At 41.6% G+C, this 20,796-nt stretch overlaps 1 protein-coding gene across 4 annotated transcripts in view; it reads right to left on the bottom strand.

Annotated features, from left to right (window-relative positions):
- Elapor2 (endosome-lysosome associated apoptosis and autophagy regulator family member 2) overlaps window positions 1-20,796 on the bottom strand; it is a 173,533-nt gene that overhangs the window by 109,713 nt on the left and 43,024 nt on the right. For 2 of the 4 annotated variants that reach the window (XM_042272703.2, XM_042272704.2), the window contains exon 1: window positions 15,649-16,067. The exons of the other annotated variants lie outside the window; for them this stretch is intronic. The gene's annotated coding sequence lies outside the window, so the exon portion shown is untranslated. Of the gene's footprint in view, window positions 1-15,648; window positions 16,068-20,796 lie in introns of those variants that run through there. 4 annotated transcript variants of the gene reach the window in all.

The raw sequence follows: 20,796 nt of genomic DNA, 5'->3' as shown, positions 1-20,796 counted from the left end.
TGGTTGTTCTCTTCATGACTTATAGACATTTGCTTTTTCAGATTTCCTCACATGGCTTTGTTACAATGAACATGCAAGAGGGAGGCAGATTGTATTATAAGTCCACCAATGCCAATGTGACTTTCTGCTTTAGCCCTATCTCACCCTAATTATCTCCCAAAGGCCCCATCTCCAAATGCCACCACACTGAAGACTGAGGCATAATTGTGTAAACTGGGGTGGATGCTGTACATCCCTGACAGTGCTGGTCTACTATACGGAAGGAAGAGATTAAATCTTAGAGTTCTTCTATAAGTTCCCAAGGAAACTCTATTATCTTTGTCATTATCAACTTCCAGTCAAAGGCGTGGACACTGGGGGACTGTAGGACAGTCCTGTCACATAACTGTTTGCTGCATAAGCATGAGAACTTCAATTTGATCTCCACAATTCTCACTATTAAAGAAAAGTCAGCATCAATACAGCTGTGTGGAAGTGAACGCAAAAGCATCCTTGGGGCTCACTGGCAGCCACCCCAGTCCACTCAGTGAGTTCCAGGTCAGTAAGAATCCATGCCTCAGAAAACAAGGTGGATGGCTCCTGAGGAATGACCCAATCTTGACCTCAAGCTTCCTCTCCCTAACACTATACATACACACACATACATACACATATACACGTATACTCATACAAACACATACATGCATGATCACACGTAAGTACAGGATGACGAAATCAGATCTAGGTTGATGAACAATTTAGTTTTCTTTCTCCCCTCCTAAGGGGTTAACAATGTACCAGCCTCACAAGGTTATGGGAATTAAATTAGTTTACACACATATAAAAACAGATAAAATGCCAGGCGTTGGTGGCACATGCCTTTAATCCCAGCACTCGGGAGGCAGAGCCAGGTGGATCTCTGTGAGTTCGAGGCCAGCCTGGGCTACCAAGTGAGCTCCAGGAAAGGCGCAAAGCTACACAGAGAAACCCTGTCTCAAAAAACCAAAAAAAAAAAAAACCAAACAGATAAAATGTAAGTATTGCTACTATAATTACATCAACCACATAAATATTACTACCATACAACAGCTTAAGAGTTTAAACATAATTATCAAAAAGCAAGTCAGTATCAAAGAATAACAGAGTACTGTCACGTGTATGCTGTATGTGTAGGAAGAGGATTCTCTTCCTCAAGAGAACCCAAACAACCAAGACATAAGATAGGCCATCTCTTTATAAATCTCATAACCCATCACAGAGCCTTAAAGTGCACATAGCTGACTCGTGGTACATGTTTTCTGAAATAGAACAGTGAGCTGAAATATATTTCATTTATCTACAAATAAATTTCTCCCAGATATGTAAAGAAAACAAAGTGAAAGCAAGTTTCTTTTTCCTTTTCTTTTATTTCATGTATCCAAGCAACTTATGTAGAAAATGACCTAGCCTAATTCACAGTTCACAAAACCATAAATAACTACAAATAAAAATTGTGCAGGCTTCTCATAAATAATGAAATACTCTTGTGTTATTAAAATAAACTGAGCACATGAAGCTAACCAATCACTTACTTTTGTAAGCTCCATAATTTGCAAGCTGCCAGATTGTAGATATTTTTTAAAGATGTAATTTTAATCAATGTTGACATAATTTCCCTTTTAAATTATGTAGGCTATATGCTCTGGGCTCCAAATATCTTTCTGTTTAGCTATAATGAAGGGAGTAAAATATGCACATCCCAATCATGTGCACATTTGGAGTTTGGAGATTCTTTTACACTGGCTTTTGGCTGCCTTAACTGCTAATCCAGGAGGACCTGGGGCTGGCCGTGCAGTAAGCCTGGGAAGAGGGGCAGTGGGCGCTAGGCCATCCCTGAATTTCAAAGCCTTCTGAAGAATTATAACGCAGACGAGAATAGACAGCCCCATTTCAAAAGTAACGGTTTTTTGCCCCATATATTTAAAGAAAAACACCATACCACTGCCAATGTGACTTATTACCACATATGCACAAGTGACTGAAAAAAACTCAGAACCAAAACCACTTATTGTCTCTAGCCACGCCTTATCTCCAAATGGCAAGTCAGACCATTTCTGATGCGTGACAAGTCTGAGGTGGAATGCCCTTTCAAGACTGAATTCCAGTCTTGAAACCAGAGTCTCCAGGACAATGAAATGCACAGTTCCCAGTTGGGATGATTCCTTATAGGACTCTTTGACTTCATGATAATACAAATACAATATGCATTCAATATAAACTATATTTGAAATCATGCTCTTTTCCAGGCTGGTGATACACAGTATGAATCAGCTGCAGAAGCCACAGCTCCCAGCACACCGTGCGATCACGAGGATAAACAAACATGTTCAATGTGGCTGACTTAGAACGGTCACTTGATAGGCTAGGCACATTAAATGTAACACATACCAGTTTCAATGATCCGTGAGCTTCCTTGAAAACAACCACACTGTAAGGAACATCAGTAAAAAGGAAATTGTTTATCATTTATGAGAAAGAAAGCTAGAAGCCCCTAAGTTTCAAAACTAAAAACATTCCCATTCAGCTTCAAGCAAAGTCAAAGGTGGAGCTTTAGGTCCAAAAGTGCCTAAGTGTCACCCTTGAAGAAACCATCTTCTCCCTAGAGAACTCCAAGTGCTGGAACCGCAATTGCCCTCCTCAGAAAGTTAGCAACAGCGTGCTTAGAGATTCCTTGTTTTCTGCAGCATACCAGAGCACAGAGAATCAACAACAAAACTGGAGAGACAGACAAGGAGCCAACAGCCTCATTTCAGCTTAAATCCACACAAGATTTCCCACTTACAAAAGCAAATTCCTGAATTACTGCTGACAATTGAGAAAAATTGCCTCTGCTCTATTATGTCAGAGTTGGTTTTACATAAAAGGAAGCGAGAAAAAAGGCAGCTCAGAACTGCTGTGGAGGCACCACGACATCATGAAGATCCTTTTGTCTTCTCTTTCCCATTCTCAGCTCTCTCAGATTCCACCTTCCAGGGCTGCTCTTGACGCAAGATGGCTGCTAATGGTTGGTCCAGTGTTCAGTGTATATGAAAATCATTGAGACATAAAGAGATGAAGAGCAAGGCTGTGGGTGTGGGCCCTCTCCCTTTAAACCCCACTCTGATTTTGAGATTCCACAACTAGGCCAGTAAGACAGCTCAGCAGGTAAAGCGCTCACAGTGAAAGCCTGAGACCTGAGTTCAAATCCCAGAACCCACATAAAAAGCAGAAGCAGTGGTGCACAGATGGAACTCAAGCATTCCTACTTGCCCCGGCCAGCAGGGCTACAACGTGGTTCTAGACCACCCTAAGGACGGAATGATAGAGACAGGAGATACAAGGAAATACACCAAGTCAAGATTCTGATCAAGGTGCAACTTTATTTTTCTCCAGGAGGGTTTATATAGTTCCTGCAGGGTGGGGGGAGCAAGAAGCTGTCATCTGCATAAGGTGGGGCAAGCTAACAGGATGTTTGCATAGGATGTTTACAGGGTGAAAGGGTCAAGGGCTCTGACTCAATGTCTTGTTGCTAGGCAACCTGACTGTAAAATAATCTAGTTCCCTGTCTTATGGGGGTCTGTATTTTTCCACTAACTAGAGATTCTATCCTTGTCCCTGATACCTACTGGTAAGATAGGAGGCAGGAACAGGAGACTTGCCCTAAAACTGGAGGTCCAGCTAGCCTAGAATATTTAGCCATGCAAAAATCAATGTAAGAGGCCTTGCCTCAACAAGATGGAAGGTAAGAACTGACTCCCAAAGTTAGCTTCTGACTTCCACATACACACTGTGGCATACACATGCCTCTTACTCACACACACAATAATAAGGAAATTTAAAAAATTTAATTTAAATGCCACAACAAAAAAATAAAATTAATGTAAGCATTAATAAAGTCTTACAAAATAAAGAGCTGGAATCAGTGCTCTCAGAACCATCATGTGGTGATTCCACAGTAGGCCATGAGCATGGTAAATGTAGCATTGCGGGGGGTGAGGTGGGGGTGGGGACTTGGCCTGCTCTCAAGAACTGGAAATACAAGTTTCCCAATAAGGTATGCTGACTACTAAGAGCAGAAGCTCAAAAGAGGGAAGAATTAAATCCACACACCTATGGACAGCTGATTTTTGACAAAAAAGCCAAAATTATAAATGAAAAAAAAAAGTATTTTCAACAAATGATGCTGGCATAACTGGATGTTGGCATGTAGAAGAATGCAAATAGATCCACACCTATCACCCGGCACAAAACTCAAGTCCAAGTGGATCAAAGATCAACATAAATCCAGTCATACTAAACCTGATAGAAGAGAAAGTGGGAAATAGCCTTCAACACATTGGTCCAGGAGATAACTTCTTGAACAGAACACGAATAGCACAGACACTCAGATTGATAATTAATAAATGGGACCTCATGAAACTGAAAAGCTTCTATAGAGCAAAGGCCACCATCAATAGGAAAAACGGCAGCCTACAGAATGGGGAAAGATCTTCACCAACTCCACATTCAACAGAGGGCTGACATCCAAAATATATATAAAGAACTCAAGAAACTAGACATCCAAAAACCAAATAATCTAATTGAAAAATGAGGTATATATCTAAACAAAGATTCTCAATGTAAGAATCTCAAATGGCTGAGAAACACTTAAGTGTTCAAAATCCTTAGCCATCAGGGAAATGCAAATCAAAACAACTCTGGGATTCCATCTCAAACTTGTCAGAATGTCTAAGATCAAAAACACAAATGATAGCTTATGCTGGAGAGGATGTTGAGCAAGGGGAACACTCCTCCACTGCTGGTAGGAGTGCAAACTTGTACAGCCATTTTGGAAATCAACATGGCAGTTTCTCAGAAAATTGGGAATTGATCTACCTCAAGACCCAGCTATACCACTCTTGGGCATATACCAAAGGATGCTCAATCATACCAAGGATACATGCTCAACTATATTAATAGCAGCTTAATTCATAATAGACAGAACCTGGAAACAACCTAGATGCCCCTAGATGCCTCTCAACTGAAGAACTGATAAAGAAAATGTGGTGTAATACACAGTGGAGTGTCACACAGCTGGTAAAACAATGACGTCATACATTTGAAGGCAAATGGATGGAACTGGAAAAACAATCATCCTGAATGGGATAACCCAGACTGGGAAAGACAAACATTGAATATACTCATTTATAAGTTGACATTAGCTGCAAAGGATAACCATGCTCCAATCCACACATTCAGAGAGGCTAGGTAACAAGGAGGGCCTAAGAGGAGGGATCTCTCTGGGAAGGGAAGGGGAAATAGAAGAGATCTTATGGGTGGACTGGGGGCATGTGGGGATGGGAACATGAGGGATCATGTTGGGGGTGGATGGAGGTAGAGAGTGCTGAAAGAGATGACTGGAAAGGGGATATTTGGGGGTCAGGTAGAAATCTGGTACAAGGGAAACTCCCAGGAATCTACAAGGATGACCCCAGCTAAGACTCCTAGTAAGAGTGGATATATAGCCTGAACTGGTCATCTCCTGTGACCAGGCAAGATTTCCAGTAGAGGGATTGGAACACCAACCCAGCCACACAACCTTTATCCTACAGTCTGTCCTGCCTATGGGATGTGCTGGGGAAGGGTGGTGCAGAAATTGTGGGAGTAACCAACCAATGACTGGTCCTGCCTGAGACTCATGCCATGAAAGAAAGGACCCAGAGTCTAGATGTCCCAGAGACCTAGGATAGAACCAAACAAGCTTGGAAAAAAAAGTGTTAATGTAATGACTCCTAATGATATGCTATACCCATAGATTGGTGCCTGCCCTACTTGTCATCAGAGGTCCTTCACCCAGTAACTGATGGAAACAGATGCAGAGACCCAGAGCCAGACATCAGGCCGAGCTTGGAGAATGCTGCTGAGGAAAGGGAGGAAAGATCATGGACATAAGACATCACAAGGACATCACAAGTCAGAGGGGTCAAGGACACCACAAGAAACCCCACAAAAACAATTAATCTGAGCTCATAGGAGCTCACAGAGTCTAAATTGACAGCCAGAGAGCCTTCATGGGACTGACCTAGGCCCTCTACAGATATGTAACAGTTGTGTAGCTTGGTCTTCTTGTGGGACTCCTAACAGTGGGAGCAGGTGCTGTCTAAGGCTTTGACTGGCTTTTGGAAACCTCTAACTCATACTAGGTCACCTTGCCCAGCCTCAATACAAGGGAGGTGCTTAGTCTTACTGCAACTTGATATGCCATGCTTTGTTGATACCCAAGGAAGGCCTGCCCCTTTCTGAAAAGAAACAGAGAAAGAGTGGATGAGAAGGAAGGGAAGTAGGGAAAGGAGAAGGGGGGAGAGGAGGGAGGGGAAACTGAAGTCAGGATGCAAAATAAATAAATTTAATTAAATAAAAAATAGGGAAGAAGGTGAAACATCACCATATTAAAATGAGGGAAATCTTACAACTATTTGAGGGAGAACTAATAGTTACTGATGATGATATATCTCCAATTCTGATACTTTTATATTAAATTAGAATTACTGTCTCTCATTTTCTTTTACAAGAAACAATCATGAACTTAATAGAGTCCAAACCACTTGTCCTCAACCAAGTCCTCCATAATCTTGTCCTCAAACCATTAAAACTTCAACTTCTTTGCAGTCTCAACAGTCCCACTAACTGATGTTACTACCAACCTAAACATCCTTGTGCCCATCATGGACAATGTTTCCCCACTCACTGCACACATGTCCACTCTGTCCACAGCTTTTGACTACTATAACAAATGCCTGAAATAATCAAGTTTATAAAGGGAAAAGTTGTTTTGGCTCACAGTTCGGTAGGCTCTGGTCCATGTTTGGTTGACCCCTCTGCTTTGGTCATGTGGGAAGGCAGCTTGCTGATGATGACAGGAGCTCAGAGTAGAGCCAGCTGCTCACCTGACAGCCAGAAAGCAACAGAGAAAGAAAATCCAGTGTCCTACTACCCTCCCTTCAAGACAACCACCAGTCAGGACCCACCTTTTCAAAATTCTACCACCTTTTAGCACCACCCACCACTCTGGGGACCAAGCCTGTAGATAAGGTCCAAACTGTACCATGGATACCCATGATTCAACTAAGTTCTCATAAATCCATTCAGTGCTTCTTCCAAAGGAATGTATTGAAAAATCCCCTGATCTCTGTGGGAGTTTTTTGTCTATGCTACAATTCCTCAGTGATTCCTCAGATTTGCTTCCTATTTCATCCCTGGACAATGAAAGTTTAATGCCTTTGGAAACTAAAAATTTCACATTTTGTCTCAACTAAATCCAACAGCAGAGATGTTAAATGAATATGAACAATTGTGGCAATTATCAGTCATATCCTTGTACTTTATTTGCAGAGGAAAGAGCAGAATAGACTAGAAATAAGATATCATTTGGGAAATGAGAAAACTATATTATACTTTCTTTCCCTGCAAATACACAGAGTTGAAAAGCCAAATGCAAATACTCTTGAAGTAGAAGCAATAATGAAGAATAAATAAACCATTAGCCAAGGGTTTTGAAATTTTCAAATTAGAGTAACCAAATTAGTATAGGTATCATTTCAGTCACCTTAGATGTTTCAACAGTGTGGCAAAGCATGAATAACATACACAACTCTGAAGAACAGCCCTACTAACACATTTGCTCATTAAGAGCTCAGTTGGGCACAATTCTTGTCTATTGTCTTCTGTTAGATTTTCCCAATACATCGTAACAGGAAAGTCATTCCTAGGGACTTCGCTAGACACTGGGGAATGAAGGGAAGAAGGCTGGACAATCGGGATGAAGGAGCCAGTTTCACTGCCAATGCAAAAACAAAATGAAATAATAAATAAATAGCCATCTTAGGAACTGGTGGGGAAGCGGTGGTGAGAAATGATAGCTTAGTCTTTAGCTAGCACTAAAAATAACCCTGAGTTTTATAGTCGTATAAACTACCCCCATGACTCTCCATCCACGACCGACGTAAAACAGTCATGGACACAGTTACTGTTCCATACCCCATCCATTCACTCAGCACGTTAACTGCCAATATATCTGCTAGAATACCTTAGGCTACAAGTAACAAAACAATTCTATTCAACTAGTTTAAATAAGAAAATTGAATTTTATCCTATTCCATGAAGTCACCAAAGGAGAGTTTTCAGCATTGACTGATTCAATGACTCTAGTTGCCTCCAGGGCCTCAGATTCCCCTTCTCTTAGGAAGGTTGGCTTCCTCTTTAAATTGGCAATAAGAGTGTGGAGTAGTTCCAAATATCACCTCCAGGCAAGACAATATCCAGAGACAGGATCAAGAATTGTTTCTTTCAATGTTTCTTTCTTGTGATTAGGGCACTTCCCCTCACTTCCCACTAGTCATGAAAAGGCCCCCAGCTGTGTATTAATGTAGGAAATGCATGGCATGTGATGGCCATGCAGCTACATCCACTGACTGGAATGGAAAGAATTAAGCAATGGTGTGCCAGAGTAGACAATTAAATAGTGGAATAGTGGTTAATAGAAGGTGTTATGCCAGCAGCATGGACATGTTTCACAAAAACATGGTGTCCATTCATAAACACAGTATTGTACTTAAGAATACACAGGAATGCAACCTCAAGACTTGTCTTTTAAGATCATTCACAAACCAGAAAGTATTGAGGCTGAATAAAAATATAGAAAGGCTCAAATGTGTTTATATTATCGCACAATTTACATATGCCATTCCTTAGTTCATTGGGTATTTTAATAACCATTAGCTCTTACTGATCTTTTCACATCTGGACTAATAAAAGGTAGATGATAAAACACCATCTGTATTTCTACAAAGCAGAAAGAGAAACTGAGAGACTCCCAGTAGTGTGGGGAAATAATTGATAGAAAGAACAGTAACCAGAATTGGAAGCCAAGGCTTTGGACCCCAATGCTCCAGGAGGTCCACTGTATACTGGGATGGAGGGTGTAGTGTGTCGCTTCTATTTATCAGATGCCACTACTAAGAGGACCGTCATCCTGAGCATCACATTGAAAATAGCTTCAGAAGCTGGGCAGTGGTGGTGCATGCCTTTAATCCCAGCACTCAGGAGGCAGAAGTAGGTGGATCTCTGTGAATTCAAGGCCAGCCTGGGCTACACAGTGAGTTCCAGGAAAGGTGCCAAAGCTACACAGAGAAACCCTGTCTCAAAAACAAACCAAAAAACGAAAGAGAGAGGGAGGGAGGGAGGGAGAGAGAGAGAGAGAGAGAGAGAGAGAGAGAGAGAGAGAGAGAGAGAGAGAAGAGAAGAGAAGAAAAGAGAAGAAAAGAGCTTCAGAAATTGCCAACTCTTCCCTGAAGGAGAAATCTGCATCCTTGCCCCACTGAGGATGGCTGTAAGACTCTACTGAGGTAATAGAGTTCTGCATTTACAGTATAAGGTAATTCTAATTTAGAAGACAATTTATTTTCCATAAACTCAGTGTAAAAAAAAACTCTCTTGTCACCCCACACCCCAGAAATCCTGAGGGAACCATAATACCTTATGAGCAGCAGAAACATCAAATTCTAAATGCAGGAAAATGCTAACACTGTTTTCTATAAATCAAGGTTTGCTAAAAATAAAAGCATTTATTTACTACTTTTACTAGTCTGATTTTTAAAATGTATCAAATTGGTTTTCTCTTCACAACCTCTCTTCCTTCTTATAGTATCCATATTTTGCAGTTGTGGGAATAAAAAAGCATTGAAGAAATTCCCCTTCAGTATTAGCCACAGACAGGCAACAGTGACAGAAATACACTGTAGCAACAAAAGCCTTAACCAGTGGGCCACCTAAGAGCAGCAAGGACCGCCCACCTGAATTCACATGGGGACAGGATTCTTCTTTTTCTAGCATTTTTAAAGAATCAGGGCTTGTTTTAATCACTAGGTCATGTGTAGAGCTTTACTACAGATATAAAGAGCTCTTGCCAACAAAAAGCTTAGGAGGGAAGTCATGGAAAAAGAAAAGAGAATGTTCACATCTGTAAGCCTTATAGGGTAAATTTTACCTAAATTCAGTAACGAAGCATTGTATCCTTTACTATCTTGGTTATTAAACTCTAAAGATCAACTGAGTATATAGAAGGTGGAGTAAAGAAAATAAATGATTTGGAATTATAGCTTGAAGTAGAAAATCAGATTGGTTCCCATCATTGTACACTCTAGGTCTCCTTTCTGCTCCTCTTTATTAGGATTATGCAACATCTTCTGGAGACAGCACACCGGGCTTCACCACGATATTCAGTAAAGCTCCAGGCCTGTGCAGGGAAAACCAGCGTAACTGGCTCTGTCAGTAGCAGCGTTCAGCACCACTTCCGCATCACATCTTACTGTGCTTTAGGAGTTTGGATCAGGATGATTCTAACACACACACACACACACACACACACACACACACCCTGAATTCACTGTGGTTTGTAATAACTCCACATCCCAAATCACTAAGGACAAACTCTTCTCATTTTCCTAATGAAGACACACACACACACACACACACACACACACACACACACACACACACAAAAGATATTTCTACCTCACATACACACAGACACTCTGAATTCACTGTGGTTTGTAATAACTCTGCATCCCAAATCACTAAGGACAGACTCTTCTCATTTTCCTAATGACGAGACACACACACACACACACACACACACACACACACACACACAAACACACATAAACACAAAAGATGATTCTAACACACACACACACACACACACAATTCACTGTGGTTTGTAATAACTCTGCATCCCAAATCACTACGGACAGACTCTTCTCATTTTCCTAGTGACGATCCACACACATGAGATGATTCTCATTCATGTTTCATCTGTTTTCAGAGCAGACCAATTCCAGGCCTAAAGGTCAACACCCAGTAAAGATGATGCAAGAATAAAAACAGCGCCATATGGGGCTTCCTGAACTGGAAAACACATCCAAAAGAGCCACATTAACCTCACAGAGAAACACATTACCGTCCATATGCAAGGCAAAGTACTACCCAGACCATAGAAAGCTAAAGGCAACATTTGATGCCAGCCCTGCCAGCCATCACACCACCCTTGTGAGACTGTCCAGGTTAATATTCATCATTGCTCTTTTAGGAAACATCTTTGAAACGCGCGAGCACACACACACACACACACACACACACACACACACACACACACACACACTCTCAAATCTATGTGGGGGAAGTACATGCAGAACAATTGCATCCTTAACTAGAGCATAATTAAGAAAAGCCCCCTCCATAGGCACAAAGGCTTAAATCTTTCCTTTAGATGGCTTTCTCAGCCAAGAATGAAAACTCCTGACCCCACCTGGCCCACATGCACCTGCCTCGGTCCTGCAATGTCACTCACTTGCTGGGGATTCTGAGCCAACTGTTTATATCTGCTGCTGCTGTTTTTATTACTCTGCCTTTGCTATTAACCTCAGCAAGTGCCAACACCGTTCCACATATTGTACTGAATATAAAACAGAAGCTGAACCCAGGCCATCAGTTGCACATCAGAAGTTTCGGCTTGGCTAATTAAAAACGTAGGAAAAGCACTATCTTTTCAGGGTTTTCAATCACATGAAAAACCCTCATTCACTGACCCGTGTAAAAGTAATTGCACTGCGGAATCTCTGGCAAACCCAGCACACCCTATAAAGGGAGCTGATGGAGAATGGCGGTGCATTCCGGAGGGCAGAGGGTAACAGGATGGAGAGAGGGTATGAAACCTCAGAGTGGCACCTCACTACCTGTGAGCACCCAGGATGATTTCCTCTACTTCTCCAGGTTTCATCTGAAAGTGCCTTTTATCCCTAAGTGGAAATACTGTGCTAGAACCACGGAGACACTGAAAGGAGATGGTCCATGCTGCTTTCCTTCTGTAGTAAATCAGGTTCCACAGAACCATCTCACCACACATGACAGAAGGGAAACATCGAGCCCACAGAAGAAGTAAAAAGCCACTCTTAGAGCTTCAGCTGACTGCAAGGCAGTCCAGAGAGTTCACAAGCCAGCAGCCAGATACCTGTGTTACATACATTATGTATGTCTGCCCTCCTTGGATAAGCTGAAGTCCCAGCGAGGCTAGACATGGTGTTAGACAAGTCCAAGGAAAAGCCATAGGCAACAAAGCCTTTAACCTGGCTTCCTGCCTAGAACTCCTAACTAAGATCATTTCATGGGGGCTCTTGTGATCATTTAAAACAGCAGTGAGGTCAATAAGAGAAAAATGTCTAAATGTATGTGCACCAGCCCACCTCTATTCTGTGAGGCTGAGAGTCCCAGACGTCTCCACATGGCCTGCAGACAAATGTAGAAAGAGCTCAGCCACTGGCTAAAACCTTGGCAGAGTAAGACACAAGGTATATAGTGGAAGGACTCAGAACCACAGCTCCACAGTTCATCACCACATCAGGAGAAGGTGTGGCCAATCCAGCCAGTGGGATCACAGAGCTCTAAGACAGTAAAGAAAAGGGACCCTGTTCCCTGACCCAGGCCTTCAGCTTCTGATGTCAGTTAGGTGCTCTCAGGAGCCACAGAACAGTACAGGAGGCATCCCCAGAGATCCAAATGCCCCCTTTCCTTCCACTGTGAGATCATCTAAACCCAGTTTTTTCACATGCCACTGTAGGTAACACCATGGGTTCCAGTCCAAAAGAACACCACCCAAAGCAGAGCTGCCAGACTTGCACTTCAAATTAGGTCTGCCCAGATGCTCTAAAATTAGTCCACTGCCCCCTCTCACTCAGCGGGCTGGAGACCTCTTAAGGGAAGTCATGGAAAATGAAGTCACTGTATTATCTGTGCACATCTAAACTTAATACAATAAAATATGATCTACCAGAGCTACATGTCCATGATGATTTGCTGCTGTGTCAAGTTGATTTTTTTTTTTTTAACACATACATCCCTGCATTGTTTTTCATTAAATGTCACCATCCTAAGTCAAGGCCACAATCAAACTTTCACTTGCCAATTAGACATATCTGTGTCCAGACCAATAATATTTTTAGCCATTTCCCCACTTACAATGTAGCCAATCAGCCCCAAACTAAGGCCCTTTCTAACAGATTCAAGTGTAGAGTTTGTTACCAATTGCTCCTTGAAATGGAGAGGGAGTACCCCTCTCTCTTCCTATTCAGCTCATGCACTGGACAGCCAGGAGAAACAGGGGGCTCTCCAGCAATGGCCCCGCCCCTGCTCTGTTGATGCTGGTGGCTTTTCTTGCCATCCGCACAGACTCTTTTCCTTCTGTAAGTGCTTTCTCCCACCCCAGACCAACCATGCTGTCTGGTCTCACTGCTGCCTGAAGGCACGTGACCCTCTGAGAAGGGAGTTTCAGGCATTTTCTAGAGTCTACCAGGAGAAAGCAGAGTACTGAGAGGTGTGTGTCTCCCCACGTAGCTGGGAGATATCTCTCAGGGCAGAGCACCAATACCTGCTCCTCAGTCAATTTCTACCTCGTGAATACAGGAGACCAAGAAATTGCGGCCCCCACTGTCCTGAGTCTTCTGGGAGTTGGGGAATCTCTAGCAGATGTAGGACCCCACCCACCAGCTCTTCATCACAGCGTAGCTTGGAGTACTTCTATGAGTAGTTAGCCAAGAGTAAGCCCTGGTAGTTAGAGTGAATTCCGTCCAGACCTTCCATGCTAGACAGGAGCTATCTATAGATAGATCCAGTCATTGTCCTCGATTTAGGACTAGGTTTTGAGGAGAGGAGCATAATCAATGACCCAACAAAGAAGAAACAGCAGGTACTTCCTATGCCCTAATTTCCCTCTCTCCACAGATGTTTTTTCCTCCTTTGGTGGACTAGGAGAGTTGCAAGAGTTTTGTAGCTCTGCCCTTTCTCTCAGAAAACAAGAAAATATTTGATTACACAAAGACAAAGGAATTATCCAGCCTATAGTAAGAGAAAATGCATTTCTTTGTGCTTTCAACTATGAGCTATCTTCAGAGTAAAAAGTGATCAGGAGTAGCATCTCTCAGTGGCATTCTACCTCCTCATGCCATCCCCTTAGATTCAGCAGTTAGAACATAGATTCTACGCTAACCTAAGCATCCACCAGCAAGGCGGTTTTCCTTGGCCCAGTCCTTTCTAAGGCTGGGCTTTCACTCCTCAAAAGTGAAAACACCATCTGACCAGCCAGTCTCATAGGACTTATTAAGACTTACCAAGGCATGTTAAAAATAAAAGGTTACAAAAACCATGCCAAGAGGGAAATTCCAAGGAATGATAAATAAGGCATTGGCTATCAGAAGTCCCTACTTACATTTTCTCAAAGACAAATGCAGACTGGCATTGCAAGGACCAGCTGAACCTACAATGTTTCCATTGGCATAATATGTATGGATCCAACCAAAGGTTCCAATCTTTGGGTCCTAGAGCTTCTGATGTAATGGGCTGCAAGCCTCTAGAACCTCAATAGTTATGGAGAGTTCTAAAGTCAGAGATGACAAGTGCCCACAATCTCTCATAGTTCAAATGCCTTTGTTTGGAAATAAGGGCTAGGAGGTTCTGAGAATAAAGCATTATCCCAGAATGTGTGCTATGCTATGCTGGAGTAAAGATGTATTTCTTTCCCAAAGCTAGTAAAAGTACAGTGCCAGGGAAGCACATGAAGCAACCTGGGAAGTCTAGGTGTCTCTTCCAGAGTCAGACAGGAATGACGATGCTAAGGACATCAGCACTCTGCTCGGCTACTTCAGACGGAAACCTGGATCTAAAAAGGTGCACACAACCCCAGGCTTCTGGGTTCCGCTGCAGAGATCCTCTACAAACCCATCTAAGAGCTCAGTGAGGTGCTGCCGGCGCCATAAGCTCACTAATTAAAACATATTTGCAGCATCACATCCTATTATCCTTTCTAAGGGAAGAGAGAGCCAAGCCAGCCTCCAGCAGCAGCAAAGATAATTAAGTTAAACTGTTTCTCGCAGATGAATAATGGACATGACAACAAATGCCCCTCTCTCCTGGATAGATGGAAGTAACGAGGAAGGCTGCACTTGTTCCCCAAATGAAGGCAAAACAGCTGCAGGCTGCAGATCAGCTTCCATTCAAACACCAGAGAGCTGGCTGGTGTCTGTGCTCCAGGATGAAACAAAAGCCCAATGTTTCTGTACACGTTACTTATGGCATTGTGTACTTTCACTCTGCTTTACAAAAGAAGCTAATATAAATTCAATACACGTCCATGGTCCACACATGATGTTGCTGCCTTGCCAGCCACATGGCACCCACACCTCAAACCCTAAGCTTTTATGACAGGCACTGTACACGAGCTGCTGCAGAAATCAGCCCCCTCTAGGAGCCTTGAGCCTGTCTGCCCTGCCATCTACCATTATTCTGGTTCAGCAGTGGTGGATTAGAGATAACAACAGCCGCCCAAGACATTTATTCTAACTCTTACACACTGTCAGAGTCGCATGCTGATGGCTGCTGAGGCACATCATCAACGCACGCCCAATTACAGATAACGTGTTCTCGCTGTGAAAGCCATTAGGCATATTAACAATGGAGGAAGCCTAAGCTGCTGTGTGTGAAACAGAGAGAAGAGAAAATAAGACAACTTTAAATAAATATCTTCAGCAAAATAATAAATACAGAATCACAAAGAAAATTGCTTACCTTGTGAAAATGAATCCTATATAATGAGCAGAAAGGAGAACTATGACCCCTCTTTGCAATAGCCCAGAGCTACTAGTAATGAGATCTCAGCAGCAGCTGTGAATGCTCAACTGGAACAGGAAGTGCATGGCTGTGCACACTGTATGGGCTGGAGTACAGGTTGCATTATGGTGAATTCCAGCCCCATCTACGTGCAGAAACGTTAGCAATAACGTTTATAAAATCCAATCACAATAAATCAGTCCTGGGGGCTGAGGAGTTGGCTCAGTCGGTAATGTGCCTATGGCATAGGCATGAGGAGTTGAATTTAGATCCCTAGTACCCATGTAAAAGCTGGGTATGGTGTCACATGTCTGCAACCCCAGCTCTGGGGGGATGGGACCTCCAAATCTCACTGGTCAGCTACTCCAGACAATTGGTGAGCTCTGGGCTCAAGGAGACATCCTGTCTAAAAAATTAAGGTGGAGAGTGATTGAAGAAGACACCTGATGCTGACTTTAGACACACACAAATTCATATGCACGTGTGTACACACACACAATTTTTAAGTTTATTTATTCTTTTCTCATATATTACATCCTAACCACAGTTTCCCCTCCTTCCACTTCTTCCAGCCCCTGCCCCCCCATCTCCCAGATCCATTCCTCCTCTATTTCCCTTTAGAAAACAGCAGGCCTCCCATGGATATCAAGTGAACATGGCTGTCTTTGTCAGGGTTTCTACTGTTGTGAAGAGATAGAATGACCATGACAACTCTTATAAAGGAAAACATTTAATTGGGGCTGGCTTACAATTTCAGAGGTTTAGTCCATTATCCTCATGATGGAAAGCATAGCATCAGCATGCAGGCAGATATAATGCTAGAGAAGGTAGAGTTCTATGTCTTGATCTGAAGGTAGTAAGAAGTGAGACACACTTCCTCCAATAAGGCCATGCTTCCTAGTATGCCACTCCCTGAGTCTATGGGGGAGGGGGCATTTCTATTCAAACCACCACATTCCACTCCCTGGTCCCCATAGACTTGTGGCCATACCATAATGCAGAAATGCATTCAGTCCAACTCCAAAAGTACCCATAGTCTATAACAGTCTCAAACTTATTTAATAATCCAAAGTTCAAAGTCTCTTCTGAGATTCATGCAATCTCTTAACTATAATCCCCTATAAAATCAAAATCAAAAAACCAATCATATACTTCCAACATATAATAGCACAGAATATATATTAATGTTCCAAAACACAGGGAAGGGAGAGTAATGAGGAAATACTGGACTAAAGCTAGACAGAAAACCAGCTGGGCAAACTCCAAACTCTGCATCTCCATGTCTGATGTCAAAATGCTCTTCAGATCTCCAACTCCTTTCATCTTTGTTGACCGCAACACACACGTCTTTCTCTTGGGCTGTTTCCACTCCCTGTTAGCCGCTCTCCTTGGCAGGTAACCCACAGCTCTGGCATCTCCAACATTTTGGGTCTCTAAGGCAATCCAGGCTTCAACTTCACAGATTCACACAATGGTCTCTGGGCTTCCATTCAGGGACACCCTTGACACATGTCTGGTCTCAATGGCTTCCTTAATTGTGGAGGGAGATTTCATAACCCCTTTCTTGTATCTGTGAATCTAAAGCCAGAACCACATGGACAAAGCTGCCAAGTTCTGCTGCTTGCTGGGGCTGGAATATGGCCCCTTTATTCAATTAAGTCTTCACTAGATTTTTGTTTTCTATGGTTTCCTTCACTGCCTAGGCTTGGCTGTCCTGAAACTCAATCTGTAGACCAGGCTGGCCACAAACTCAGAGATCCACCTGCCTCTGCCTTCTGAGTACTGGGATTAAAGGAGTGCACCACTGCTGTTCGAATCTTAGATGCTCTTTTAATAAAAAGCCAGATATGAGGGTGAAAGCTGAAAGATCAGAGAAGCAAAGCAGCCAGCCACTAATCCTTATCTCTATGAAATTCTCAGCCTAAAGAGAGTGAGTTCCTGTTTCCTCACACTTTATATACCTTTCTATGTCCTGCCATATTACTTCCTGGGATTAAAGGCATGTGTGCTTCCCAAGCAAAGGCATGAGATCTCAAATTCTAGGATTAAAGGCATGTGCCACCACTGCCTGACCTCTATGTTTAATCTAGTGGCTGACTCTGTCCTCTGACCCTCAGGCAAGTTTATTAGGGTACAAAACATATCACATTTCCCCCTTTTTTGTCTAAAATAATAAAATTAAGTTATAATTAATATAAGAAAAATTATATACCATAAATACAATAAGTATATACAATAGTCAAGAATTACATTAACAATGTCCAGTCCATTAACATTTGGCAAATTCAGAGAAAAATACTCCATTATTTATCCTATTTTGGTGAGTCCAAAATGTTGTATCTAATTCATTTTCTATCCTAACTTGTATTACTAACCAAAAACTATCTTTTGATGTCTTTCAAACTTATGCACTTTATACATATTTAGTGAGTTTCTTTTCTAAATTTGCTAACAAGGAAAACTATCTAATCTCCAACTCCCTAAGAGACCTGAGAAGGAAATAGTACCTAAGTAAGCAGGAAGTGCAAACAAGCAACTTCCAAAAAATGTGAGATGACAGAAACAGCTGGCTGCCTGGACAATCACCCAAGATTTCTCTGCAACATTGGGGCACCCATCTTTGGCCTACAGGCCTAGCATATCTGACAGACTCATCTGTGAAGCAGGATTTTCTAAAGGGCCTTCCTACCTTGTCTTGGCAAGGATTGGCAAGTCCTTTCTTTTGTGTCCTGCTTGTCCATTTGGACAGCATACTGTCAGCAATTGAAGCAAGGGCATTTTCTTACCCAGTGGCTAACTTGCCACAAAGAAAGTAAGCTCCATATGGAATTTCTTCAATGCCCATCATCTTCTCTGAAGTAGATTGGTGCTGCCAGGAGCAGACATATCTCATTGTCATAAGAAAAAAATCTCTGTTATTAAAAATCTTAAATGCCATATTCTGCAGATCTCTGAAGTGTTTGAAGATGACCTATCTAAAATATATTTCTGTTTGACCTTAAAAACATACCTAATATGACTACAAGTTCATTAGTAATAGATGACTAAATACTAACTTGCATTTCTTTATGTCCTAATTAGTTGGTAATAATAACTTTCAAGGACTAGCAATTTGCATTATATTGTTAAATGAGCTGCACAGGTACAATACCTTGAACAAGATTAGAAATATACATACAGTATTTTCTAACAAAATTAATCTCAAATTTGTATCACTATACACAATTTGTGTACAATATACAAAAATCAAATCCAATGTAAAATATTTAAAACTAGTAGTTGCTTTTTAAAAGAAGATTCAATAATCTACCTTATCATACCCATATTCTCCCTTTTCTCTTTTCAGAGTAGATTCAATAATCTACATTTTAATCTTATCATACCCATATTCTCCCTTTTCTCTTTTCAGAGTAGATTCAATAATCTACCCTTTTATCTTATTATTTCTATTTTTTTTCAGAGTAGATTCAATAATCTACCTCTTATCTATATCCTCTTTTTTCTTTTTTTTTAAAACAAGTACCCTGAATCTAATCTCCTTTGTAATAAAATACCCTAAACAATGAAAATTTTCCATAACCTACTGAGTGACCAAAAGCTACCCACCCCACCTCTTGGGAAAGTGGGCATTGTGTTCTTAAAATTACTTCCTGCTGTCTGGGGGTGAAAGCATCTTAAGGGAATCCTGAAAAGAAAATCTGGGGGTTAATTGTCAAGTCTTGAGAGAGTTAGCTGTATCATTTGTCTAGTCTCTGCATAATGGGAAAGTGCAGGGCTTGTCTCAAATCCTTGCTCAAGTAGTCTGTGAGGCTGGATCATCCTAGCTAGCCATCTCAAAATTGTCCTGAGCAGTTTGTAGACCAAAGCCAATCTTGGGATGGTGTTTGTCATCTTAGTGGTATTATCCTAATGAAATCATCATTGTAGGGTTCTATCAACTTTTTGGAGACTTCAGAGATAGCATTAGGTCACATTATTCCTTGTCTTGGTAATTTTTTCTGGGTAGATCTCCCTTCTTTGGATGCTTATTTGACCAAAAGTCTTTAAATTCTTCAAGATGGCTGTCTTTATTTTCCTAAAAGACAAAAACAAAACCCTTCCTCAACCCTAACTTTGAGGAGATTCCAAATCTAATCTTTATCAAACTTGATTTATGATTTTTCCTGATTTTTTTCCTCTTACACTTTTGTTCTATCATCCAGAGCAGTATGGTTTTTTACAATAGGCATTAGGTTCTTCAATTACTCTGGGAAGGAGTTTCTTCCACAGTGACAGGAAAGGACTGAACCAAATTTGACATGGGGGTCTGTGAGAGGCTCTCAGGGAGTTTCCCAATGGCAAAGGCAAAGGATTATCTTATCTGTCCCTTGTTAGTCCAATGTCTACCTTTGCCACACCTTCTGCATAACCCAGAAGGGAGGGCTGTTCTGTTGAAATTATTCTTAGCAAAAACATTGTTTCTAGAAACACCCTGTTTACAGTCCCAATTTAGGTGACCTTGTTTACCAAAATTGAAACATTTGACATTTCAATTTCTCTTCAAACCTCTGGAAATCACCTCTCCTATCTAAGTATCATCATGGTCATGAGAGTAAATATTCATTGTATCTCAGATCCATTCATCCAAGGGTGCTGATCTTGCCGTTAACAGCCTGATTACTCTTTTGTATTGTACAGTAGTATTTGCAAGAGCCAGAGATTCAATTATTATCTGTCTAACTTCTGAATTTGGTATCATTCTATTTGATGCTAAAGACAGCCTTTGTAAGAAATCAGTGAAAGTTTCTTTGGGGCCCTGTATAACTTTTATAAATGACTCAATTTTCTTTCCTATTTCTTCAATTCAAGCATTCAAGGCTTCCATTCAGCATAAAGCCAAGGTGTGGTCATCATAGAGAGATTGCCTTTCTACATTAGCACACCACCATGCCTGAACATAAGCTGTTCTTTAATCCCTTTATACAAATTGAAAACTTAGCTGGGTGGGGTCTTGCCCTGAGGTCACCACTCTCTTTATTCCATTTTTAATGTGTCTACCTCCTTGAAGACAGGACTTAGCTCCATTCCACTTTCTAGTATCCTTTTTCTTCTATTTCTGTACATTTT

Source organism: Peromyscus maniculatus, chromosome 3 (assembly GCF_049852395.1).
Source record: "Peromyscus maniculatus bairdii isolate BWxNUB_F1_BW_parent chromosome 3, HU_Pman_BW_mat_3.1, whole genome shotgun sequence".
Classification (NCBI taxonomy): Eukaryota; Metazoa; Chordata; class Mammalia; order Rodentia; family Cricetidae; genus Peromyscus; species Peromyscus maniculatus.
Note: the sequence above shows the minus strand (reverse complement) of the source record. Positions and strands in the feature narration are given on the sequence as shown.